Here is a 26,157-nt window from a genome sequence, read left to right as displayed (position 1 = left end):
GCATGTATCCAAGTGGGTGATCTCCAGCACCACCCGCAGCTTCCGCCGCTGGAAGATCTCCATGTACTGCAGGAACCCAGTGATTGTCCTGACTTCGCTTTTCACGCAGCTCATGAAGCCCAGCTGTGCGCTGAGAGCCGTCTGGTTCATCTGTCTCTCCAGCTGGCTCTTCTGGGTGACGATAATGTTTCGTACCACTGTGATAGTGAGCCGTATGGCAGCTGCTGCAGAGACGCTGACAGCCGTCACCCCAATGCCTTCCACGACAGCTATGGCGTCTCCTGAGGCATCCCCGATGGGGATCCCAAACACTAGGAGGAGACCACCCACCCCAATAGCTACCATGATCAAAAGGATCACAGCCACCCACAGCGGGAGGAAGAGGAACTTCTTGCTAACCCATTCCTGATCCCCTGGTCTTTCGATGATGCTACATTTCCTGTCTATGGTCCTGTAAATGCTCATGGGTAGGAGACCAAAGTGGCTTTCGATGCCGTCGCACAGTGTGGTAATGAGGCCTGCCCAGAGCTGGTCGCAGCCCGCGTACTCCCAGGCGCTGAAATGGATGAAGACGTGTTTCACGTTCCTTCTCCACTTCTGCTGCTCCGTCAGGACCGGGCGGTAGAAGATCATGAGTAACAGGAGCTTGAGTAGATCCCGGCCAGTGTTGTCACGCTGCATCTTCTGCGTCCGCTGAAATTCCTCCTGGTCTTTCTTCTTCGATTCGTTTTCCATGTTCTCTGAGATAAAAGAGGAAGATATGTTAGGTACCTGGCAGTGCCTTAAATCTCTCCTCCTGAAGGGTCTTCCAGCTTCACAATCCCTCCCTTCTGGGAAGCAATCAAGAATGGGTAGCTCTTGGCAAAGCCATCCTTAGGATTGATGGGATCCTACGCCGTACTAGTAAACTGGTGCCCATCTGCCCAACAGCAGCCCAGATGGATTTTTAGCGATGTGATTTTATAATCCTCATCCACACACTAATAAACAAACACATTTTAAACTAAGGTCCTGTCGACTCTCACAGTAAATTCAGCAAACATTTAGCAGAGGTTGGCAAATGTCTGTTAAATGGCTTCATTACTATGTCGTCAATGTTCTGCCAGTAGCTCGAGCAGACTTTGTCACTTGTAAATTAACTAGATCTTCTAGAACTTCTGCTGCTGGAGGAAGCAGAGCCACAGACCATGGATAGGAAGAGGCAGGTGGGTGGAGTGGACATGAAAACCCAGTGCTGCTCCAAATTTTCAGGTCCCCTATGCGATTGCATAATCGGCAAATGAGTACGGGTGGCTCTGGCTCTTTGGAGATAGTTGTCATCCACTAATCCCCATCCCCACAAGGTTCCTTCCCCGTCTTACGTGCCCCGGGGCAGTACTCACCCTTGATTTTGTGTAAGAGCAGGTTTTTGCAATGTCCCCATGGTGCATAAAACCCAGCAGTCACTGGCGTGGGCACAGTGTACAGGGCCTTCGCTAAAGCGAGGCAGTAGATATCCTCCTTGGTCTGGAACCCTGCAACGGGGATGAGGTAAAACACGAAGATTAGCCTCACCGAGCGCATCCGCAGTGGATGCTCAACAGTGTCTCCGCTAATATTTTTCGGCTCAAGGTACTAGGTACAAGGGGAGGGAGCAAACAAATGTCCGAAACCAGACAAGTTTATTTTAGGCTATAAATATTGGGGTGCCTGGCCTTACCCCCTTTGCATGGCCGAAGGGACAACAGAGACTTACTGACTGAATTGCTCCTCGTCCTGGGGCACTCATGAGTTGGTGCACGTGTAACCGCAAATCCAGGGCACTAGATCTGTGACTACACAGCTATAAACATGGCCAAGTGCCTCTGTCACCAGACGGTGCCTGTGGTCGGTCTTTGTGCATAACAGCGAGATCTGCAGCAGGAGCAGGCTGCGTTACCTGCACTGACCACTGATAACACCAGAGCTCCAAGAACAGAAGCACTGAGCCACGCTGCTGAGGCAACCACATCACAGCTCTTAACACTAGGAGCCCGTAAGTACTCCTGTAGACCCTGCTTTCGCTGGCATTAAGCCAAACAGCGTCCACAAAGCCCCCTGGCACTCCTGCGCCCTGCTGTGCAATGCAGAGGGAGAGATGGAGAAGAGAAAGGCCCACGTGTTCCTTTGCCCTGGCCCAGGCTAGCCTATGCCACTTCCCATGGTTCTGTGCGCCAGACTTGCAGGGCGGGGAAAAGAGATGTAGAGGTCATGGTGGGTAATCAGCAGAACATGAGCTCCCATTGTGGCGTTGGGGCTTAAAAAGCTATTGTAATTCTGGGATGTATAAACAGGAAACGCTTGAGCAGGAGTAAAGAGGCTGTCTCGCTTCTGTGATGGATGGGAGGCCCACTGTTCTTTTCTGAACATCCCAGTATTCAGTGACTAAAGGGTTAAACCTAGCTAGCTAGAAAGTGTTGGCAGGGAGTTCAGATCTGCATTAAAAGGGAATCTGTCTGCTGTTTTTCTTTGTGAGTTTAATCCTGGAGCTGCGGAAGGGGATGAGCGGGGGGGGGGGATGAATTGAACTGGGCAGGGACATCATGCCTAAAAAAAAGAATACCTGGGCCTAGAATTGGACTGGACCTTGGAAGTGTGGATACTTGAGTAGATAGAGAATGTTTATTTAGATGCGATCAGGTTATTTTTTTGTTTTGTTGTTTGGTTAAACTCCTCTGTGCTAAATCCATATCCCCTCCTCTCCCCACTATAACTTTAAACTGAATCCCAGGGATGCAATTGTCTGTGTTTTAATCCGTTCTTTTCTCAGTTGCGCTATAACTCCTAGCAGCCAAGTCAGCTTTACAAATGAATACCTTTTTGTTTTCTTAATATAATCACCTATTTTAAGGCTATGATCTGATTTTGTATCCTGGAAAGTAATAGGAGGTCTGTGTATACCTGCCTAAGACTAAGAGGACAGCTATCAGAAATTACAGTTTGTTTTCATTTTTCTTTTTTTCTTTCCAAGTGCTAAATAAAAGGGAATAATGACATCTCTGGATCTGCTGGCAATGCTCCTCCTAATGCAACCTAATATGCCATTAGCCTTCTTGGCTACAAGGGCACACTGTTGACTCATCTCCAGCTTCTCATCCACTGTAACCCCCAGGTCCTTTTCTGCAGAACTACTACTTAGCTGGTTGGTCCCAGGCCTGTAACAATGCTTGGGATTCTTCTGTCCCAAGTGCAGGACTCCGCACTTGTCCTTGTTGAACCTCATCAGATTTCTTTTGGCTCTTGTGTAAAAGAGTTTGGGGTACCCTTCTGGAATACGTTCCCAAGTGACTTCTTCCTGCGTTCAAGAAGAAAAAGTTTTTTTCCACTTGGTTAGAGGCAGCAACCCTCCTAAGCTCAGGGAATCTGTGACCTTGGGGAGTTTTGAAGCAGAAGCCCATAGAGACACGGTATTTTAAGGTCTCTTTTGGGCCCACACCTTCTGCACTCCAAGTGCCAGAGTGGGGAACCGACTTAGCCTCTTTATTCGGCACTTGAACTTCTGCTGCTGGAGTTCTGTGCCCAGCTCTGGTGACCAGAATTCCAGATGGATGTTGATAAATTGGAGAGGGGTCATGTCAAGGCTGTTTCCCACTTTGGCACTCCAAGTGCAGAAGGTGGGGGCCCACAAGAGACTTTAAAATACCCTGCCACTGGAGGCTTGTGTTGGTGTTGCTGCCATCATCCAAATGCACAAACCCCTTTGAGAACCAGACAGGCGCATTTCAGAATTCCCTCCTGTGGGGTACCTTCCTTGTCCTTGACACTCCCTCCAGAGAGAGCTTGAAAACCTGTAATTTCTCCTAGAAGTATGGCTTGCTGTCTTAGGCACGTGCATACAGAACCTTCCGCCCTCTAGGATGCAGGAATCAGATCATGGTTTTAAAAATGTGACGTCTATTAACAAAACAAATACACTTGGTGAAACATTACTTAGAATCATAGAACCATAGAGCTGGAAGAGACCTCAGGAGTCATCAAGTCCAGCCCCTGCCCAAGGCAGGACCTATCCCAACTAAATCAACCCATCCAGGGCTTTGTCCAGCCGAGACTTAAAAACCTCTAGGGATGCAGATTCCACCACCTCCCTAGGGAACCCATCTCAGTGTTTCCCTCCCCTCCTAGTGAAATAGTTTTTCCTAATATCCAACCTAGACCTTCCCCATTGTAACTTGAGACCATTTCTCCTTGTTCTGCCATCCGTCACTACTGTGAACAGCCTCTCTCCATCCTCTTTGGAACCTCCCTTCAGGAAGTTGAAGGCTGCTATCAAATCCCCCCTCTCTCTTCTCTTCTGCAGACTAAACAAACCCAAATCCCTCAGTCTCTCCTCATAGGTCATGCGCTCCAGCCCCCTAATCATTTTGGTCGCCCTCCGCTGGACCCTCTCCAATGCGTCCACATCCTTTCTATAGTGGGGGCCCCAGAACTGGACACAATACGCCAGATGTGGCCTCACCAGAGCCGAATGAAGGGGAATAAACACTTCTCTGGATCTGCTGGCAATGCTCCTCCTAATGCACCCTAATATGCCATTAGGTTTCTTGGCTACAAGGTCACACTGTTGACTCATATCCAGCTTCTCATCCACTGTAACCCCCAGGTCCTTTTCTGCTGAACTGCTACTTAGCCAGTCGGTCCCCAGCCTGAACTATGCTCGGGATTCTTCCATCCCAAGTGCAGGACTCTGCACTTGTCCTTGTTGAACTTCATCAGATTTCTTTTGGCCCAATCCTCTAATCTGTCTAGGTCACTCTGGACCCTATCCCTGCCCTCCAGCATATCTACTGCCCTCCAGCGTATCTACCTGGTTGCTAGGTGTTACAAAGAAACTGGAAAAAGAAAGATTAAAACACAGAAAATCGCTTCCCTGGGATTCAGTTTGAAGAGTTCCAGGGTAAAGGGGGATAGTTACATGTGCTTAGCAAAAAGAAGTCCAACAGACTAAAAAAATAAAGAAAATAACCTAGTAGCGTCTGACTAAAAATTCCCTGTTCTACTCACATCTCTCTTGTTCCAAGATTTAGTCTTTCCCTAGCCAAGAACGTCGCTGGATTCTGCTTGCCCAGGTTCCTGGCTTAATTCACATCTTCCAGGCATGATCACACAACAGGCACATCACTGCTTCCAATTCAAAACCTCAAATTCTGTTTCCATTTTCTTTCCTGGCCTCCTGTCAACTCGCTTCCTGCTTCTCTAGCATTCCTGGAGACTTTCTAGGACCTTTTGTCTATGGTTTCAACCTTTCCAGGCAAGACAGTTAGGGTTAAGTCCCAAGACTTTCAGGCAACCGTCTGCTTTTGACACGACCTGTCTGTTTCTCTTCAGCTAACTCTTGCTTACTTTGGTTCAGGCCTCAGGCCTTACACCAGGCCCATGCTTCAGGCCCATCCTTTCTAGTACAGGATATAGCCTGGTAACAAAGCCCTGAATGTGGTATCAGGAAACCTGGGTTCTATTCCTGCCTCTCCCACAGGGTGCTCTTTGGAGAGGTTATTCCCTGTCTGTAAAATAAGACTAATGATACTAACCTTCCCTTTTTAGACCTACACACAGCAACTAGGGATTTTTATTAACTACTCAAATATCGGTGAGCCTGGCTCGCTAGATGAACCATCCGGTTCCTCTTGGAATCATGTTAAATGCTTGATCCCCATGACCAAAGTCTCAGATACTGGGAGAAGTGACACGGGGGAATAAAAGCTGCTGTCTGAGGTAAACTACCTGGCACGAATCCCCTGGAATGGGAGCCATCGCTACCAGGAGCCCAGGAATAACAAGACTCCAAAAGTCCAGCTGCCAGGCAGTTTGTCCATCTCCTTCAGGCCAGTGGCCCAGAATTCCAGGACATCTTTGGGCCTGAGTTTAAAAAGAGGCAGTACCGTGTGCTCAGCCCCTTTTTATCCATCCCCTTTCCCTCCATTGGCACGCAACCCTCAAATGGCCAAAGGTTTCCCTTTCCCTCCCTCCTTGGTTAAACAAGCTGGTTAAACAGCTCGAGGTGATGGAGTGATAAGCACCCACTGACAGAGTCGCTCGGGTTGCAGGGCCAGCGTAAGTCCGCTTTTAAAACTGCCGGCCATAGCTGCAGCTACGGGAGGGGACTCTAGCAAGGGCCTGGAACAAGGAACAGGACTCCACTCCTGCATGGGATTCGGGCTTCCCCCAGGCAGATGCTCTGTTGCTGCTTTCCTGTCTCTCCCTTCTCCAGGTGGAAGGGGACGGTTAGCCAGTGTTCCCTGCAAGCTGAGCTCTTGGGCGGCCAGCCAGGAGACATTCAAATGCTGCCCAGTTTGCTAGCCGGTAGCATGTGTTTCTAGTGGTGGTGCATGTGGTGTACTGGGTGTAGACATAGATCTTGTTGTTATAGTAACTGCGTTAGGTCACTGGGGGTCAGCCCAGCTGGTTTGGGTTTTTTCTAGCTAGCTCCGTGCTATGCAATAAAATGGACACTTGCAACTACTCAAGCTCTCTGTATTTCCACTGATTTCTTCCCATGCTGTGAAACTCCACGTGACGTAACAGTGCACATCCGTGCATGCCTTGGTGCACATAACAAAATGTATTCCGCACAGGAGTGGGGGAAAAAGTAGAGGCATTATTGCTGCTAGCTCCTTACTGAAACTCAGTGAAAGGCAGGGGAAATGAGAGATCAAGATCCTGAGACTGACAGTCCCCAGGAACAACGGGGAGAGGCTAAAGTCCCAGTTCAGCCTGACTGGCAGAGCAGGGAGCCAGGAGGGAGCAAGGGTCGGCAGAGTGGGACTAAGCTAAGGAGAGAGCAGGGGCCCGCACTGAGCTGGGGAGCAGGGCTGGCCTCGGGGAGGGAGAAGGGGAGGCCGGGGTCAGGATCGGGGGCAGTGCGACTGGCCTCAGGGAGGAAGGGGGTCAGAGGCAGCATGACTGGCCTCGGGGAGGGAGAAGGGGGGGCCTGGGTCAGGATCTGGCCCTTCCCCCCCAGAGCTGCTTCCCATCCCCTCTTCCTTCCAGCCAGTTCCTGCCCCCCCCAGCCAGTCCCTCTTCCTCCCTCCCCCCTGCCCAGGATCAAGTGTGTCCGTTTTTTGGGGGGAGGGTCTACCTCGCAACCCTACGAGTCAGACGCAGCGCAGGCACCAAGTGATGGGGACTGCCAGAACTTTGGGAACCTGAGTCTGCGGGGTGGGGGTTTGTGGCAGGTCAGGAGATGAAAGGGGAAGGCACTAAGGGACAGGGTGTAGGAGACAGACAAATGCCAGGGGGCCAAGTGGAGACAATGAGGAAAAGGACAGGAGGGGAGGTGTCAGTGGGGGGGGGGGGGACAGGATGATGCTAGGAGAGGAGAGGGGAAGGGCTTTGGGGGCTAGAGGGGAGAAGGGGAGGTGCTGGGAGAAGGCTTGAAAGAAGGGGTGGGCATGAGGAAGGCGGAGATGGAGCAAGGCACGTGTAAAGGCACAGGGGCATGAGGGGAACGGGGGCAGAGGGTGGTGAGGGAGTGGGCAAAGTGGGTAGGGGCAGTGAGGGAAGGGGGAGGCACCAAGAGGGTGCAAGGGTAAGGGAAGGTGCAGGTGCCAGGGGAGTCCGGGGGGTGAAGCAGAAGGGCAGACACCTGCAGGGGAGGGACCAGCACCAGAGGAGAGAGGCAGGACAGGTGTGTAGAGGGGGGTGTTAGGAGAGGGGATGAGGAGGGGTAGCTCACATGGTCAGAGTGGGGCTACTGGAGGAGTGGGCACAGGGGGGGAGAGAAAGGCTGCTGGAGGGGGCAGGTCTCGGGAAGGCTGAGGGCAGTGAGGAGGGCAGGAGTCAGGACAGCAGAGGTGGGTGAGGGATTGGGGGGCAGCAGGCACCAGGGGAGCTGATGGAGGAAGGGAAGGAGACAGGGCAGCAGAGGGGAAAGGTAAGTGGTTCATAAGATATTTATGAATAACTTGGGTGCCACCATGGCACATCCAAACAAGCCACAAACTCAGTACTGGTGCACAACACAAAATGTATTGTGCTCATGGGAGGAAACTCTTAGAGGGAACACTTCCCCCAGCCTCTCCACCCCCCGAGTTAATGTCTCACACATTGGGTTAATGCAATTGCAGGATCGTTGCACAGGGGGGGTTGGTGAGGGCCAAACTAATCCCTATTGGTAAGTGGATGGTGGGAAAAGTCCTTGGGGGGGGGGGGAGGTCACATGACACCTTTTATTTCTGGTCATGTGTCCATATTGCCCTGAAAGTGTTACCTCCAGAGGCGTGGCTAATGGGAGTCAGGGGGCGTGGCTAATGGGGTCAGGGGGCGTGGCTAATGGGGGTCAGGGGGCGTGGCTAATGGGAGTCAGGGGGCGTGGCTAATGGGGGTCAAAGAGTACATTTAAAAACATTCTTTGGCTGCACACCCTAATGAAATGTGCTGCGCACGCCTATGGGCAGAGAGCAGATCCAGTCCTGGGAGCAGGGCTGCAGCCACAGAGTTATAGACGCCGCCCAGAGAGCAGATCCGCATGCTGGGAGCAGGCCTGCAGCTGTAACCCACACACCTGATGTGGGTCACTATCCTATGGAGTGGCACTGAGACCACGTCCAGCAAGCAATTATTACAAGGGAGCTCTTCAGCTTATGCTGAGAGGCAACTGGCTTATAACTCAAGCTGTAGCAGCTCCTGCCCTAAGCTCCAAAAGTCCCAGGTTCTAATCCACCTGGTGGCAGTTGCACAGCCATGGAAGCAGAGGGGCCAGGGAACCCTCTGTACAGGACTTCCCCCCCCCCCCCACACACACACACCCTTGCTTCCTGGAATCAGCCACCTAGGTGAATAAAGCTGGAAACCCCCATGCCTATAGCTGTGCACCTTTGCTAAATAGCTACAGCCATTCTAAAGTGCCCAGATCTCACAACAGAAAGGAGACGTCCCAATGAGCTGCTAAGCTGTGCTCCCTGCCATGGACAAGTAGCTCCAAGAGGAGCAAGTGCTGTTGACTCTGGAGCCTAATGATGGTGGTGTCTTCCAGCCATTTTCAGATTAGTACAGCTGCCTCCCTGTGAACCAGGTGCCAGCTGGCCATAGGGTCCCATAGACCTGGCTTGTGCAGCCTAACCTGATAACCAAGCAGCCCATCCATTACTAGCCAGCCGATTACCTTGGGCATGGGAGACCATCGCACTCGTAATTCCTGGGGCCTTCACGCACTGACAGGGTTTGACTTGATCGGCCAGCTAGGGAGAAAGAAATAAACAGAAGGCAGAGGAGTCACCAAGAGATCAGAAGACCAGCACGGTGCCTTATAGGCCGTTCAGCTGTGAAGAGTCACCAAGACAGGGCAGGTGATGCTAACCTGAGTTAGTCCATTAGCTGCGGCTAGGCTGGGCCACGAGAGGAGAGACAGGCAGTAAATCTGCAGCTGTCAGACCATAAGGAGGACACGGAGGTTTCGAAACCAGCTCAGAGAACAGGGCTGGGTAAGATGCAACCCACCAAACACTGTGATCTGGCCGCTTTCTGTTTAGATCCTGCTGCCCATGCCGCCGAATTCTAAGTGGGGACTCAGGCAGCAGGATCCGATTTTAAATGATTCACGGCTCATGGTTACAGCAGGGGCAGGAGCCACGAGCCCTTTAAAAAGCTGTAGCCACGCTGGACAGCTGCCAGTAGTGGCAAAGCTGTGAGCTCTTTTCTGTGCTTTTAATTGAAAGCCTCAGCCGCGGAGAACTCTGAGGGTGGGCTAGTCCACAATACCGCCCCTTCTGCCTCAGGCTCCGCCCCTTCTGTGGGTGGAGCCGGCCTATGACCCCATACCAAAATCAATTAAGTGGCCCCCTTCTGAAAATTATCGCCCACCCCTGTCACAGAATCATAGAAAAGTCTGAGTGGAAGGGACCATGATAGGTCCAGTGTTTCGCAAACTTTTTTTATAATGTACCCCCTTTAAAAAAAATGTGTAAGTACCCCCAGTACCTACAGTTTTCAGACACACACAATTTTTCTCTACCGTTGCAACACATTTGTTTAAACAACTGCATCGTAGCCGGGCGGGCGATGGCATTTTTGGGTGTAAAAGGTACAAAAAGAATAAAGCGCTGTCAAACTGAAAACTAAAATTCAGTTTTCTCCAAATTTCAGTTGTGTTGACGTGTCCCCCAGACATCTCTTGAGTACCTTTAAGGGGACTCGTACCACTGGTCGAGAAGCACTGATCTAGTCCACCCCTGCACCGAGACAGGACCAAGCATGTTTGTCTCACCTCTTGGCTCCTAGGACACGGCTTGAACTAACGCACTTGGAAAGACATTATCGTATATACGCCCAAAGTGCTTCGTCTCAGTGTATTACCATAAAATCTAACGGACCAAACTCTGACCTTTCATTTCCCTGTCACTTGGCCAGCCACAGCCTCACAAGCCTTCGGCATCGATCTCAAAGCCTTCGTCACGCTTTTACACACCTGTGCTGACACGCTTGTGAGCCAGGCACACTTGTGCGACACGTCCCAAAGCACTTGCTCCAGGGCATTACATCGCACTTGCCTGCCTTTGATGGACAGGGAAAGGGAGACCTGAAAGGCCTCTCCAAGGTCACCAGCGCGAGAGTGAGCGCAGAATTGAGGAGCAAGGGTCTAACACACAACTCTGTGCCTTAGTCACTAGGTGGCATTAGATTAGAACCCGGGAGTTCTTACACCCAACCCCCTGCCCCCTCCACTAGGCCATGCTGCTGGCCTCCCGCCTCTCCCCCAGGGCTTGGAGACAGATGGGAGGCTGGAGCCAGCCTGCGCAGAAGGGGCTGTAACGCTTACAGCTCGTTCATGACACTGCCCCTGCGCAGCCCCTCTCAGATCCACACTCGGAACCCACAAGAAACACCCCAAGAGCAGAGATGAAACTGCCACTCACCTGCAGCCCAGCTTCCAGGAAGGGCAAAGCAAAAGCGGAGCTCGCGGATTCCAGCCCAGCCTGGCACCTGCTTCCTGAACTTTGGCCCCTTTCCTCCAAGATAGCAGGAGGCTGCTCTGGGCCTTTTGTGCCCACGACGGGGCAGAAAAGCAAACTCAGCTGTTGGTTCCATCTTGCGGGCAGAGCCCCGGCAGACAGTGGCAGGCGGGGGTATCGACTGACCCTCCAACCCAGGATATTCCCCCCACACCTGGATTCGCTTCCTAGTCATCCCCATCTCCCTGCACGATCCTTGTTTCTCATCCCGCCGGTCCGAAAAATTGTCAGAGCAGGTTGATCCCGACCTTGCCAAGGGCTTAGGTTACATCACAAGGCTTTGCCGCCACAGCTGGCTTGGCTTGGGTGTGTGGCAAAAGCCCCCCCCCCCCGCTGGCACAGCTATTCTGGCAAAGCCGCCAGGGCAAATGGCAACTCTGCCGAAAAGCATCTGCTGGCTTTAAGCTCCCTGCGAGCTGTTCTCATCGCTCAGCCATCACCACCACTGCCCTGCCTCTGTCCTGCTCCTCATCCCCGCCCCCACTCCTATCCCCTGCTCTCCTCCATCTCCTCCCCCTTCCCTTCTCCTGCCCCTCCCCATTTCCACCTGCCCTGCCCATCCCCGTCCTCTCCCTCCCCCCGTCTGTCCCCCTCTTATGTGAGGGCTTTGCTCCACAGTATTTCCTCCATTCCCCACAGTTGAAAATTGAGCTCCCCCATCCCCTCAGGTGACAGTCGGGCTCCCCCATACGCAGCTGCCTAGGTAGGCACCTCCGCAGCCAGAGCCTGCCCCTGGCGCCCACGTCCCCTCCCCGACTGCCTGTCCCAGGCGACCACCTGAACCTGCGTCCCCCATTCCCTCAGATCACAGCTCCCTCCCTGACCCTGCACCCCCCGACACCCCTCCCCCAGGCCAGACTCCTCTCTGGCACCCGCACCCCCTCCCCCAAACCCTCTGCTCCCCCTTCACCCAGGTCACAGCTCCCTCCCTGACCCTGCACCCCCCCGACACCCCTCCCCCAGGCCAGACTCCTCTCTGGCACCCGCACCCCCTCCCCCAAACCTTCTGCTCCCCCTTCAACCAGGTCACAGCTCCCTCCCTGACCCTGCACCCCTCTAGAGCCCCTCCCCCAGGCCAGAGTCCTCTCCTGCGCCCATACCCCCTCCTGGACCCTGCACCCCTATCCACCGCCCCAGATCATACCCCCCCCCCCCGCACCCAGGCTCCACCCCTAAGCTCCCTTCTGCACCCAACCACCCCGTCCCAGACCCCAAAGCCCTCGGTAGAAATGTGGCCCTTGATCAGTTGCCAAAATGGCCCCCCCATTACAAATTATTGACCAAGCCTGATCCAAATGTTTTTTGAAACATTGTTTAATGAGAATGTAAATACAATTCAATACAATTGGGAGGGTTGGGGGGAGGGGGACGCAGCTGCAGGCTCCTCAGCTCTTGCTGCTCTCACTGGGTGTCTTCCTGCTGCAAGGGAAGCAGAATCCGTCACATTCATCCCTGGGGACTCAGGGGAACTGGCCCCCCAGCATTTCCACCCTCCTCCCCCCTGCTCTCTGGTCACCCCCCGTCAGGCCCGCAGGGTGAGCTCCTGACCCCCCCCCCCCCCCAGAGCTCCTGACACCTCGGCCCCCTCCCGCCTCCTAGGACAGTTTCTGTGTTCAGAGCCTCCCCCACCCCCAGGGACGCTCGCAGGGGCAGGAGGGATTCTGCCAGCAGGGACGTGGGGTGGGGGCAGCCTGAGGAAAGGGGCGGGGGACTCCCTGAGGGGATGGGAAGGAGACCCTGGCCCTGCCCCACTCTCCTGATCTGCTCCGGCTGCTCACCATGTATTCCAGGAGCTGATGGGCCTGCCCATGCAGGGCGTGGGCCAGGACCAGCCCGGCCTGGCTGGGGCGCCGCAGGGGGGAGCGGGCAGCGAGCAGAGCCTTGTCCAAAAAGCAGTTCTCCTGCTCTGGTGTAAAGAGCTGCCCAAAGACCTGGAATCAAGAGCACAGGAGGTTTCAGCTGACGGCCCAGAGCCCGGCCCCAACTCCTGGGGCTAAAACAGCTTCCTCCTCCCCCAAACTCCCTTCCAGACCCTGCACCCAGACGCTCTCCTCACCCGGCACCCCAACCCCTGCCCCAGGTCACAGCTTCCTCCTGCCCCCAAGACCCTCCTACCCCCACGAGGGCCCCAGCCAGCCCCACCCCCGAGCCCTGCCCTGCCCTGGCAGCGCGTCCTTACCTCTCCCACCCGCACGCTGTTGCTGTGAGCCAGGACCCATCTTTCTTTGTAGTAGTGTCTGCACCACAGGTCCTCTGCCTGGTGGATGTTGAGGCCTGCAAGAGACACAACAGGGTCATTCTGCTGGCAGGTCTGAGCCCTTCCCCTCCCACGGGTCCCTGCAGGCATCCCTGGGCAAATGGAGGGGCACAGGGGGCAGAAGGGGAACACAGAGGGACGCATCCCCCCTTGGGCCAGTCTGGGGGAAAAGGGCTGGGTCCCCTCCCCCCGCCGCCGGCACCCTCAGGGTGTCCCTGGGGCCCAGGTCCCGGCTGGGTTCCTTACCCCTGTGGTGCAGGAGGAGTTGATACAGGCTGTGCACCCCCTCCCGGGCCAGCCGGCTGACGTCTTCGGATGGGTCCGAAATAAAAAGGCCCAGCTGGGCCACGTGGTGACCCATCCTCGGCCAGTCGGCGGAGTTCTGAGGGGAGAGAAGAGGGGGGGTCCCTCAGCATCCTGGGGCTGCACGTCCCATGCAAACGGCCGCCGAGGCGGGTCTGAGCTCGGGGGACGGACAGAGACACCTCCCGGGGCGGGGGCGGGGCCGGCCTTGCGAGGAGACAACCCTGAGCAATGGCCCCGACTGAAGGGTCACTCCGGGGGTGGAACAAGGGGATCCACTGACGGCCACTCCCCAGTCCCCAGGCCCAGTCCCTCAAGAGCCCCCCTGAAGGGCCCAGGGTCGCCCCTCCCCGGGGAAAGGAGAACGCGGCCCATTCCCGGCCCATTCCCGGCCCTGCCTCTGCCTCCCGGGGACGCTCCCAGCCCCGCGCCCTGCAGCCCCAGACCCCCCGGCTCCGAGGTCACTTACGTCAAACCCCGGGAGGGTGGTGGCGACTCCCAGCAGGGCCGTGGTGCTGCCAAGGGCCCTGGCTCGCTCCTGGGGCAGGCGGGACTCCAGCCACGGGCTCAGGTGCTGGGGGGGAAAGAGGCAGGTCAGGACCCGTAGGGAGGTGCCGGTTCTGGGCAGAGCCTGGGGCTCCTCTCGGACTGTGCCCCCCCCAGCCACTGACACTGCTCCTCTCTCGGCCCCCCCCCGAGGAAGCAGGGACAATGGCCCCGTCCCCCCCACGGGGCTCACCTCCATTATGAGCTGCAGCCGGGCGGTGTCTGGGGACTCGGCGAGGAGGCTCGCCAGTAGGGCCTGGAGGTCGTAGGGAAGGGCCCGGATGAACTGCTGCAAGACAAGGGGGAGCCCTGGGTCAGAGGGGGGTTGGGGGATCCAGTCCACCCGCTGGCTCCGGGGTGCAGCCTAGAGCAGGGTCTGAGCCGCCTCGCAGAGCAGGGAGGAGCCCAGGCTGGGCATGGAAGGGACGGGCCCCCCGGGAGAGCAACGGGAACCCTGGAGGGAAGGATCCAAACCTGCAGCTTCTTCTCTCCCTCTGCCACCCCCCCCCCTCCTCTCTGGAGCTCCAGCCCAGCCCGGGAGCAGGGCCCGGAGGGACGTAGCTGAGTGTGGATGGGCTCCTGCTGCCAGTCCCCAGACACTGTCTGTCCCACGGCCGCCGTCAGCAGGGGGCTCAGGAGCTGGGCCCGCAGGGGAGGCTGCAAGGTGCTGGCAGGAGAGAGGGGCAGAGACTGTTAATTCAGCAGCAGGAGACAGAGACTTTCCCACTCCCTGGCCAGGGGATCTGCTCTGGGGGGAGTCTGCGGGGGGGGGGGGGTCGGTACCTGAGGCTGCAGGCGGCGTTGAGGCAGTCGGCCAAGACCAGCGGGGGGGGCGAGTCCTCCATGATCTCCTGGGAGACCCAAGGAGACAAAGGGGCGTGTGAGGCTGGGGCCCCCAAGAGACGCTCACGCGGCCAGCGCCCCCACCCAGCAGGATCCAACCCCACTGCCTCCCGCTGCCCTGTAGCCCCCCTGCCCGGCACAGGGCCCCTCCCAGCACCCCCCTCCCAAACCGGGACCAGCTCAATCCTTGTCCCCAGGCCGTCTCCTGCCCCTCCCTGCCCTGGTGACCAGCCTCTGAACCTCCTCATCCCTGCTCCCCAGGCGCATCCCCAGCAGCCCGCTCGGCTCCCTTCCAGCCCCACATGGCCCGGGGAGACCCCTCCCTGTCCCGAATCCCCCTTCCTGTCCGGCACCCCACACCTGCCCCATTTCTGTGTCCCTCCCTCCTCCAGCATCCCCACCCACCCTACCCATGTCCACCTCCAGCCCTCCTGGCTCCACCCATCCCGTTTCCAGCACCCCCACCCGCCGCCATGGCCCAAGCAGACCCGCGTCCACCCCACGTATCCCCTCCCCTCCTCCCGGCTGCCGCGACTCGCTTACAACGATCCTGGCCATCATGGTGTCCTTGCAGCAGCGCGGCGCCAGGGTGTCCTCGCCCCTTTGGAGGGCGGCGAGGCAGGCGAGGGGGATGGCCAAGAGGAACCGCTGCAGGGCGGCTGGGCTCTGCACCCCAGAGAGAGTCTGTGAGCCTGGGGCCTGCCTGCCCCCCACGGACAGCTGCAGGGCTCAGGTCTCCCAGGAGTGGAGGTGGGAGCTGCTGGTTGTCCAAGCACCCACACTCCCCCCCCAACTGCTGCCTCAGGCTTGTGGGGGCCCAGCTGGTGCATGACAAGAGCCCCCAGCTTGGGGGGTCCAGGTCATGCAGGAGAAGGGGCCCCAGGGGGATCCCCAGGGACAAGCCCCTCCCGGAGGGGGGGGGGACGTGCTGGGAAGGGGCCGGACAATCTCGGGTCCCCCCCGTGTGGAGAAGGTTCCTACCGTGTCCCGGGTGTGGAGCTGCTCTTCGATGTCATAGATGGCCCCTTCCTCCACCCAGGAGTCCATCCGCTCCTGGCAGAGCTCCGCCGAGGCGCAGGGGGGCTCTGTGCGGGAGGGAAGGGACCAGGGTGACTCCAGCGGCCAGCAGGGGTCACGCGCCCCCATGTCAGGGACCCAGGGCAGGTTGGGCCCCACACACCCCTCGCAGGGACCCATCCCCCTTCCACCCTCACATCTGCCAACGCCTTCAGCAGAGCCCCCACCAGGAACAAGAGAGCCAAGCAGCCCCCCCCCATCCATTGCCCTGGCTGCGGGGCAGACACTGGGGCTGCCCCTCCCCGCCCCCCCCCGGGTACTGGGTGAGCCCCTGGGCCCAGCGTGTTCACGGCCCCTCACCTGGGTCTGAGCGGCTGCAGGAGGTGGCCCGGCTGCAGCTGGAGGCCCAGGCGCTGCTGCTGACGGACCTGGACCCACAGCTGCAGGGCCTGGTGCGGGGAGCGACGGGCTGGGGGCTCCCGGAGACTGGCAGGTCCCCGGGGGCCGGGCAGGGCGATGCCCCCTGGTGGTAATGGGGGCTGGGCTCCCGGGGCAGGTGTTTCTCTCCACAGAGGAGGCCCCGGAGCCACCCTACCCGGCTCCCCCGCTGGGCTGGGTCCCGCCTGCCCAGCCGCCTCTGGAGCCAGGTCCGGGGGGGCCTGGCCGGTGGGCGAGTCGCCCCGAGCTGGTGGGATTCAGCTTCCCCGCCCGCGGGGACGGAGGAGCTGCTCCCCACCGGCCCTGGGGCCATCTTCAGGGCTTTCTTGAACCACAGCCTGATGCGTTTGGCCATGCTGCAAATGAGGGGAGCAAAGGGGAGCTTGGGGCGCAGCCTGCAGAGCGAAATCCAGGGGTTCCAGCTCCCCAGAGCGACTGCCCCCAGCCCCCAAATGGACCCTTGCTTATCGGCTCGGTCTTGCACAGGCACTGCAAGGACCTGAGGGAATGTCTACACTCGTGGAATGAGGAGTAACGGTAGTTTGAACTAGGAAGCCTAGTTCGAACTACCTAGTTCGAGCCCCGTGTCGCCGCGCTGCACGGGGTTCGAACCAGCGGGGTTTTAAAAATGGCGGCTCCCCGCTTATGCAAATGAAGCCCGGGAAATTCAAATCCCGGGCTTCATTTGCAAGTGCGGTATGCCTACATTACCCCGCCAGTTCGAACTAGTGGGGTAGTGTAGACGTACCTTGAGTCTCCTGCCCATCAACAGCCCCTGCTCAGCCAATCAGGGGAGAGTCTGTTGGGTCACAAGCTGGGGGGGGGGGGCAGCAGGGGAAGGTCACAGGAGAGGCAAGAACAGAGCAGAAATGTGGGGGGATGGAGGAAAAGGGAAACCAACCAGGAGAAAGCCCCAGTGGCGCTAAGGACGCAGCCCAGGTGAGGAATCACCTTCTGGCCCTTGACCGAGGGCTGGGCCTGCCTGGAACCCAGCCGGCCCCGGGCGGGATCCAACCCCTGGGGGCTCTTACCTTCGTCACAAAGGTGTCGGGATGTGGAACTGACAGAACGCGAACGAACCGTGAGGAGGAGACGCACCAGAGCTAAAGCAACCGGGGGTCTCCAAAGTCCCCTGGGCCCGCCCCCCGCTTTTATCAGCCTGAGACGTGGGTCCCTCTGTGAGGTCACCACCTCCCCACCTGCCCTTTGCCTTATATGCTGAGGGCTGCCCAAAGCCCCTGTGAGGTCACTGCCCCCCCACCTCACCCCTGCCAGGCAAATGTCCTGCCTCTGGCCACCCCCCTGGGAAGTTGGAGCCATTCCTAGGGGTCCCTCCCCTCCCTCACTGGGCACCCTGCAGCCAGCAGCTCCAGTAGCCCCATAGGCTGCTCCCTGCCCTACACTGCAGGCTTCTTGCACGAGAACTGTTTCACGCCGGAGTTCTTGCGCCAAAGGTCTCGTGCAAGAGTGCCTCCACCCTGCCATGGGCTTTTGCACAAGAGCGTCCATGGCAGTGTGAACGCTCTCTTGCGCAAGAAAGCTCTGCTGGCCATTTTAGCCAGAAAAGTGTCTTGCTCAAGAAGCCCCTGGTGCCCGTCCACGCTGCCTTCTTGCACAACAGCTCTTGCACAAAGGGGGCTTAGTCATCGTGGGGAGAGGAATAACTCCTGTGCAAGAAGTCCTGTTCTCTGATGCTTTACTGCAAATTTACTTGTGCAAGAACACACGTACAGTGTAGACGCGCCACAAGCTGCTGCTCAGGAACACTTGTTCTTGTGCAAAATGCCTGCCGTGCAGACGTGGGCTTGGTGTCACCCAGCACTGGACTTCCTGGCCCAGGAGCAAGAGTTAGAGCCTCCCACCCGCCCCGCTGCCTCTCATGGGTTCCTGTCCGGTCCCGGCCCTGGATTTTGCCCTAGCTCATCCCAGCGAGGCCTCTGGCCTGCACTAGACCCATCGACACGCGGAGAATCCACCACTGCCCTGGGGCGCTTCTGTCTATGGGGACTCGAACTCACAGCTGAGCATGGAGCCTGATTTCTCCCAGGACTTCACCCCCTGTCCTGCTCGTGGCTCCGTTGTCCCCCTTCCCCACAACTGCCCCCCCCCAACCTCTAAATGCTCCTCACGTCAGTTCCCGCTTCCCCGCACCCATGGCCAGGCCCTGCAGGGCTCTGGGGGCTGCTTTGCTGCCCTCAGCCCTGCTCCCCAGTTTGCAGCCTCTCCCATCATGTGTGGGGTCTCCTGGTACCGGAGGGAGGACGGGGGCAGACCAGGAGGGTTAATTTGATGTTGCAGCGGCAGGAGAAGGGGGGCGGGTGGCAGAGAAGAGCTGTCAGTACATTATCCCAATACACCATCCGAGGACAGGCGTCGCACTGGTTCCTGCAGCCGATGGAGAGTAACACACTCCTCCTGGGGGGAGGAGCAGCCAAGAGAGGGACCCACTCAGACCGGTCTGGCAGTGTGATGTAGTGGAACCAGCGCTGCCTAGGTGGGGTTCTACCTCCCCCCCGTCTGCTTCTGAGACCGAGTTTCCCCCTCTGCCCCATAGGCTAACAACAAGGCACTTTACAAACATTCTCGGTGTCATCAGCATTGTATGAAGGGGGAAACTGAGGCATGGAGCGGCATCTGATTTATACAGCCCAACCCATTCCCCACCCCCTCAGTCTGCAGGAAAAGAAGCCAAGTGCTCTTGCTACTTGGCCCCACTATCCCTCCATTGCCCTGCTTCTACCTGATGTCAAACACACTCAGCTTGCACTACTTCTTCTTTCCTGTGCTGAAGCCAAGCAGATCAGGATAGGGAGGAGACATGAGGGAGCCCCCAAGCACTTGCTCTCTCTCTCTCTCACAAACACACACAGGTATATATTACTTTAGAAAATGCCAGGCGTGAGCTAGAGGAGAATCCCCATTAACTGTTAGCACTATAGGGCATATGATACATACATTGATCATTTACAGTCCATCCAGCAGAGGGCAACAATACACCCCGCACACATGTAGCTCCCCCTCCTTTTCCAAATGCCCCAAGTCTTAAACTACTGCGGGGCTACATCTACACTGGCATAATCTTGCGGAAAAACTCTTTAGCGCAAGAGTTCTTGCGTTAAAGTAGTTGTACAAGAGAGTGTCTACACTGGCCTGTGCATTTGTGGAAGAGATGTGCTTTTGCCCAAAAGCATCCATGCCAGTGTAGACGCTCTCTTGCGCAAGAAAGCTCTGACGGCTCTTTTAACCATCGGGCTTTCTTGCGCAAGAAATTCATGTTGCCTGTCTACACTGGCCTCTTGCACAAGAACAGTTGTGCAAAAGGGCTTATTCCTGAGCGGGACCATCATAGTTCTTGCACAAGAAGCCCTGATTTCATACAGTAGAACATCAGGGTACTTGTGCAAGAACACCCGGCCAGTGTAGACAGGCAGCATGTTTTTGCACAACTGTTCTTGCTCAAGAGGCCAGTGTAAACAGGCAACATGCATTTCTTGTGCAAGAAAGCCCTATAGTTAAAATGGCCATCAGAGCTTGTGCACATATGCAAATGAAGCACGGGATATTTAAATACTGGCTTCATTTCCAATTCTGCATGTCTACATTTGCATTTCTCTCCTGAAAGAGGAAGCAAGTGTAGACACACCCCACGGTAACTGCTGCTCCTGGAAGGGCTGGCATGTCCCTGCCACCCCAGAGAAAGTCACTGCTGGGGGGGTCTCCAGACACTGTCCTTGCTGCAGACACCGCTCCGGCAGCCCCCACTGACCAGTAACGGGGAACGGTGGCCAGTAGCGGCTGTGGGCTCAGTGCGTGTAGAGGAGGGGCACCGAATGGCATCATGCTAGTGGCTGTCCGGAGCGGTGCAGGGCCCGGGCCGAAGGAAGCCGCCCTAACCTCACTGCTGAAGCACCAGAAGCCATCGCAGTTCAACAGCCCAGCTGGAGCCTGCTTTCTGAACCCCCGTCCCAGCCCTGAGACCAGCCTCTTGCTGCAGATACGAGTCTCCCTGCACCCAAACTCAGTGCCAGAGCCTGCAACTTGAAGAGCTTCCTGGACCCCATTGTCCCACCCTGGGCTAGGACCAGAGCCCCTCCTACACTCCAAGCACAGGGCCTTCTCCCCAAACCCCTACCCCAGCCTGGGGCAAGTGACTGAGGCTGGGGGAAGAAGAGGGCTGCAGGGAGCATGGTGAGGCCTCAGAGAAGGGGCTGGTTCTGTCCAGTCCAAACCCTGCAAAACCAGCTGGGGGTGCAAGTCCCCATGGGGGGCCCTGCCCCCGCCCTTCGCCCCAGGAGCTGGGGGTCTCGTTAACTCCGCTCCCCGGTGGCTCCAGCAGAGGGACGTGGGGAGGGAGGCGCCTGGCCCAGGGGGGTTGGGAGCTGGGAGCAGGACACTGATGGGGCCCTGTCTCCTCCCTTCCATCCCAGTTCAGCACAGCCCCCCCTAGGGAGCTTGGGGCCCAGCTGGCCCTGTCCCTCGAGTGCCTCATCGGACTAGTGAATCCAACAGCCCCACCTGCTCCCGGAGGGGATGCTCAAAGGCAGCACCACAGATCTCATCAGCTGGTCCAGCTGCCAGGTGTGAAGATTTTCTACCTGTTAACTGCATCCTGTATCATCAGTGCACACACAGCCCACCACTGCCTGTGCCCCCCTGCCCAAACCCCACCCCCATCTCCCGCATCCTAGAAACTTCCCCCCCCAGACACCCCCACAGACCAGCTAGTCTCCTGTCATCAGTCATCAGCCTCCCCATGGACCAGACTAACTGCCAGTCTGTGCCCCACAGAGCCCCCCCATCATCCCCTCCCCCATTTCCTTAACTACCTGCCAGTCTGTCCCCACAGACAGAGCCCCCCTCTGCCAGCCTCTGCCCCACATCCCTGACTGCCAGTCTGTGCCCTAGAGAGCCCATCGTTCCAGCACCTGTCCCATGTCCGTGACTTCCAGTCTGTGCCCCACACGTAGAGCCCCCTTTCCACCTGCTAACCCACATCCCTGACTAACTGCCAGTCTGTGCCCCACGGACAGACCCTCCCTCTGCCAGACCCGGGTGGAACAGGGTGTTCGGGGCTCATGGTCAATTTTCCCTCCCCCCGGCTTCTCTCCATGGCTGGTGAGGGGCTGCCCCTGCCCCCTCCCACATCGGGCCCAGCTCCCAGGGACAGGCTGCGATGGGAGACGGGGTCACCGCTCCCTGCTGTGTCCTGTCCAGGCGCAGGCCGGGGGGGAGCCGCACCCGGCAGGAGTCCTCCCGCCCTGAGCCGGAGCTGAGCCGGGGGGTCAGATGCTCCCTGCAGCACCCAGCGCCCAGAAGAACGTGGACGGTAAGTGGGGTCGGGGCCACGGTTGTGGGGAGCTGCCGCACTCAGGGGAGCTGGGGAATTCCCGGTACCTCGGCCCCCAGAGAAATCTCCCCCGACATTCCCAAGAGGAGCAGGCAGGGAGAAATCTCTGTTGTCCTGCTTATGGGCATGGAAACCTCAGCCCTGCCCCCCCCCCCCCCCACACACACAGTGGGAACCCAGAAAACATCTCTTCCTCCCCTCTCAGTTTATGCAGCCAGTATTTTCTCTATTTGTTTCCCAGACACAAAGTCCAGCTACCGGACTGTCCGGTTCAGTGCCAGACACTGGCAGCCCTACCCGCGCCGCGGAGCCAGCCCAGCCATTGCACCTCTCAGGGACAGGGCCGGGGATCTCGTATTGGACCAGCTTGTGCAGGGAGAGAGCCAGGCTGGGAAAGGGCCCAGCCGCACGGCTAACCGCAGGGGCAGCAGGCTGTGTGGCCGGAGCTAACCCAGCTTGCAAGGGCTCTGTGGGAGAAGTGGCCCAGAAGGCCGGCAGGACAAAGGCAGGGCCCCTAGGCTGCCGGTTGCAGGAATAAGCCATAAACCCAGGGGCATAGGAAGGCCGCAGGAGTTCTGGCATCTGGCGATGCTGGCGTCATGGCTTTGGCCCTGTGACTGTTAACAGGCCACGTCCCCTCGGCTGGTTCCTGGCAATCTAAGCTAACGCTGGGGTAACCCGTCTGCATCGCCCTGGGTTTACCTGTGGGGCTGGGAGTCCATTTCCCAGCCTGCCGGAGAGCTCTGTGTCAGCGCGAAACCTCGTCTGCCTCGCCCGCCCGCCCGCCGGTGCTGTCCAGTGAGAGTCACGACCCAGCCACCTCGTCTCGCTGATCCCCTGGGGCCGACTGGGCGCCCACACACTGCCGATATCTATCTAATGATCTGTCTGTCCCTGTGCACCCTCTGCCTGTCTGTCTGTCTGTCCCCATGCACCTCATCTATCTACCCATCCCCATTACACCTCCTATCACAGAATCCTAGAACCCTAGGGCTGGAAGAGACCTCAGGAGTCATCGAGTCCAGCCCCTGCCCAACGCAGGACCAACCCCAACTAAATGAACCCAGCCAGGGCTTTGTCAAGCAGAGACTTAAAAACCTCTAGGGATGGAGGTTCCACCACCTGCCCCCCACCCTGTCTCCAAACACCCCCCCTCTCTAACTACTCCCACAGGTGGAGCACACACGCAGGGACACAAACATAAACACCCCTGCAGAGACACGGAAAGATTCAGAGATGTTCACTCACACGGTCACGCGCACACACAGACACGCACACACACACAGTGCACACACAGACACGCACACACACACTGTGCACACACAGGCACGCACACACACATGCAAGGACACACAAAAATACAAAGACAGTGTACACATACATACAGGGACACACCAACATACACAAACACACACTCGGCCAGTGGCCAGTCAGGGGCCAGTGTGCTCTGCAAGCTGTGTGCATGGGCAGCCGCTCGGGTGAAATTCAGGTGCCACTCAGCTGATCAGCAGAGCCCCCAGAGGAGGCAGCCTGTGTTACTGGTGGTGCACATCCGCACATGCCTTGGTCCAGCCCCGCACTGGCCAAGGGAGGAGCAAACTGGAGTGCTGGGCTGAGCAGGCCCCGCCCCCACAGCAGTGCTGGGCATGCTCCAACTGCGGGCCAGGTACAAAAGCCAGGGAGACAGCTCAGTTGTGGCTGGCCTCGGGGCGGAGGGGCCAACTGCCTCTGCCGCTACAGTCCCCGGGCCGAGCTCGACCGCAGCGCCCGCTGATGATCCCCTGTCGCTGCTGCCCCAGACCTCGGGCCTGCCAACGTCAGTGCCACCGCCAGCCCAGCGCCGGGCGGGATCTCCGTCGGCCAAAGGGCTGGGGTAGGAAGCAACCTGGGGCAGGAAAAGCCCTGGCGGGCTTGGCACGTTTCGGGGAGAACTCCCCACTGAGCCAGTGGTAGGAACCGCCCACCACTGATAGGGCCCGGGGTCGGGGCCGGTGGAGAGGGAGGGCCCGGGCCCCCTACCCGTCCTTCGGACAACTGAGGGATCATTTGAGAAAATGACAGACACGGGGTTTTCCGCCACCGCTCTCCCTTTCTTTTATTTCCCTGGGCTAACTGGCTTGTTCCTCTTTGGCTAAGGATGGAAGAGAGGAGCCAGCAGGGGTAGAATGAATTGTGTACCAGGTCCTGGAAACAAGAGCATCTCCTCCAGATCGCCCATCCACACCTGAACTGTTCAAAAGCCTGGATGAGCGAGACCAGCTTCTTAAATTCACCCTATAGTGGCTGCCTATAAAGACACCTAAACCCGGCTTCGTTTAGCCCAGCGAATGCCAAGCCAGGCACCGACGGGACGTTTCCTTCCCTGTGTTTGGACACGAGGGGTGCACAGGGATGTGAGAACCAGGAAGGCTGATCTGTGAATTCACCCCCAACCGTCCCAGTACAAGACAGACGCTTGCGCCAACCAGCAGGGGTCACTGCTCCTCGGATTTGGCTTGGACAAAGGTGCCCATCTGTTTGGTGTTCGCGTCTCGGAGCTGCGCCAGCTGCCTCTGGCCACGGCGGAGCAGATACTCGATGTGCATCACGTCGGCCCGGGGGATGCTGGCGTTCTTCCGGAACTCGGCCTGGATGCGAGGCAGGAATCCCGGGTTCTCCCGGCCGGTGCGCAGGAACTGCCTGTACAGGCTCAGGACGTGCTTCTGCAGCTTGCTATGCCGGGCCATGGTGCGCCTGGGGGGCCTGCCCAGGCCACGGGGGGGCCAGCGCCACGAGGCAGGGGCTGGAAGTGAACAGAGGCGGAGATGTTAGAGCAGCATCTCATTCCCAGACGCGCCTGTGCGGGCATTTCCATGCACTTTTCACCCCCACCTGCTAGGGTTACCAGATGGTTTAAAAAAAATACCGAACAGCAGGGGCCGGGGGGGGCGGGACTGGCTGGAAGAGAGGGGGTGGGGGGGAACCGGCCGCCGGGAAGCAGGGCTGGCTGGGAGGGGGCTGGAGGGAGCGGGGCTGGCCGGGGGGCAACCAGCCGTCGGGAAGCGGGTCTAGTTGGGTTGAGGACCAAGAGGTGGGGGAACCGGCCGGCAGCGCTGCAGAGATGTACCAGAGCCTGGGTCGGATTCATCTTTGGTGGGCCCTGGCTCCTAGACCATAGACACACTCCCCCCCCCCCGCCCTCCCGGAGGCCCTAGGGAAAATGGCACCCCGGCCCTGTGGACATGGTGCCCTCTCTGTTTCCCTTGGCCCCGTAGGCACTAAGCTCCACTCCTGCCGCCCAACTCCTACAAGGCCCGACGGATTTCTCTGTGGCCCCCGACCCAAAAAAGGATCCCCCCAGCCCTGCGTTAGGGGATACGAGGGAGTCTGGCTGGGACGTAAGTGCAAATAACTCTGCTCTTAGCAGCTCTGAACCGATGGGCTCTGCCCTGTGCCCCACCCAAGAACCCTAACATAAGAACGGCAGTACTGGGTAGCCTGTCTGCTGACAGTGGCCAGCACCAGGTGCCCCAAAGAGGGTTGAGCAAAGACAATGATCAAGAGATTTGTCTCCTGCCATCCTTCTCCAGCCTTCCACAAACAGAGGCCAGGGACACTATTTCTATCTCCTGGCTAATAGCCTTTTATGGACCTAACCTCCATGAAATTATCTAGCTTCTCTTTAAACCCTGTTATAGTTCTAGCCTTCACAGTCTCCTCTGGCAAGGAGTTCCGCAGGTTGACTACACCCTGTGTGAAGAAGAACTTTCTTTTATTAGTTTTAAACCTGCTACCCATTAACTTCATTTGGTGTCCTCTAGTTCTTCTATTATGGGAACTAATAAATCACTTTTCTTGATTCACCCTCTCCACACCACTCATGATTTTATAGACCTCTATCATATCCCCCCTTAGTCTCCTCTTTTCTAAACTGAAAAGTCCCATCGCTTTAACCTCTCCTCGTATGGGACCCGTTCCAAACCCCTAATCATGTTAGTTGCCCTTTTCTGAACCCTTTCCAAGGCCAAAATATCTTTTTTGAGGTGAGGAGACCACATCTGTACACAGTATTCAAGATGTTGGTGTCCCATAGTTTTATACAGGGGCACCCTGAGGGTACGTCTACACTACAGCGCTAGTTCGAACTAACTTAGTTCGAATTAGTTAATTTGAACTAAGCTAATTCGAACTAACGCATCTAGAACTAAAAACTAGTTCGAATTAGCGTTTTGCTAATTCGAACTAGCAAGTCCACATTGAGTGGACTCTGAACACAGCTTAAGGATGGCCGGAAGCAGTGCCGGCAGGGCATCAGAGGAGGACTTATAGCGTGGAGATGCTGTCTCAGGCTAGCCGAGGGCTGCGCTTAAAGGGTCCCGGCCCCCACCCCGGACAGACAGTTCTAAGGGGTGCCCCGCTTGCAAAGCAGTCCTGGCTTGGATTGCCCGGAGTACCCACACTGG

The sequence above is a fragment of the Pelodiscus sinensis genome, unplaced genomic scaffold (genome assembly GCF_049634645.1).
Source record: "Pelodiscus sinensis isolate JC-2024 unplaced genomic scaffold, ASM4963464v1 ctg36, whole genome shotgun sequence".
Classification (NCBI taxonomy): Eukaryota; Metazoa; Chordata; order Testudines; family Trionychidae; genus Pelodiscus; species Pelodiscus sinensis.
This window is presented reverse-complemented; position numbering follows the sequence as displayed.